The sequence below is a fragment of the Micropterus dolomieu genome, linkage group LG07 (genome assembly GCF_021292245.1).
Source record: "Micropterus dolomieu isolate WLL.071019.BEF.003 ecotype Adirondacks linkage group LG07, ASM2129224v1, whole genome shotgun sequence".
NCBI lineage: Eukaryota > Metazoa > Chordata > Actinopteri > Centrarchiformes > Centrarchidae > Micropterus > Micropterus dolomieu.
The window spans coordinates 210,896-212,034 of record NC_060156.1 but is presented as its reverse complement, the minus strand read 5'-3'; the positions used below and the strand labels follow the sequence as shown (position 1 = coordinate 212,034).

Genomic DNA, 1,139 nt, shown 5'->3' with positions numbered 1-1,139 from the left:
TGCTGGGATCACGAGGCTGAAGCTCGGCTGTCGGCGGGCTGCGTGGAGGAACGAGTCGTGCAGATGCAGCGGCAGACGAGCGTCACGCCGCCGGAGGACATTGTCACGGTTGTCACCATGGTAACCAACGTGGACTACCCGCCTAAAGAGTCGAGCCTATGACAAGGCCCGAGGACCAATCAGGACAGAGCAGGGACTCCCTCAGTGAGCGTTTTCTGTCTCTGATCTAAGACTCAGGTGGGCGCTCAGATGACTGTAAGGGCACTCAGGTGACCTTGATGACGCTCAGATGACTTTAAGAGCGATCAGGTGACCTTGATGACGCTCAGGTGACCTTGATGACGCTCAGGTGACCTTGATGACGCTCAGGTGACCTTGATGATGCTCAGATGACTTTAAGAACGATCAGGCGACCTTGATGACGCTCAGATGACTTTAAGAACGATCAGGCGACCTTGATGTCGCTCAGGCGACCTTGATGACGCTCAGATGACTTTAAGAGCGATCAGGTGACCTTGATGTCGCTCAGGTGACCTTGATGATGCTCAGATGACTTTAAGAGCGATCAGGTGACCTTGCGTGCACTCAGGAGACGTGGAGGACAACATGGCGGACAGTCTCTCCCTCAGCAGCCTGAGCCGCACTGATCTCCACCCTCTGACATCACTTCCTCTTGTCACTTCAAAATAAGAGACTTCCTGGACGTTTTGTAGGCTAACTGTAGTTTTTAGTTTGTGTTTCTCTGAATGATGTGATGCCAACGAGAAGCAGCTTCTGAATGTCTGTGTGTGTGTAAATACAGAAGATTTATATATTCTACTGAGAGGTAATAATCAGGTTATTGATCCAGACAGAGGTAATAATCAGGTTATTGATCCAGACGGAGGAGAGGTAATAATCAGGTTATTGATCCAGACGGAGGAGAGGTAATAATCAGGTTATTGATCCAGACAGAGGAGAGGTAATAATCAGGTTATTGATCCAGACGGAGGAGAGGTAATAATCAGGTTATTGATCCAGACGGAGGTAATAATCAGGTTATTGATCCAGACAGAGGTAATAATCAGGTTATTGATCCAGACAGAGGTAATAATCAGGTTATTGATCCAGACAGAGGTAATAATCAGGTTATTGATCCA

At 48.2% G+C, this 1,139-nt stretch overlaps 1 protein-coding gene across 1 annotated transcript in view; it reads left to right on the top strand.

The window, feature by feature from the left end:
- acvr2aa (activin A receptor type 2Aa) overlaps positions 1-1,139 on the top strand; it is a 39,156-nt gene that overhangs the window by 36,464 nt on the left and 1,553 nt on the right. The window contains exons 12-13 of the mRNA XM_046054814.1: positions 310-826; positions 1,087-1,116. The gene's annotated coding sequence lies outside the window, so the exon portion shown is untranslated. The remainder of the gene's footprint in view (positions 1-309; positions 827-1,086; positions 1,117-1,139) is intronic.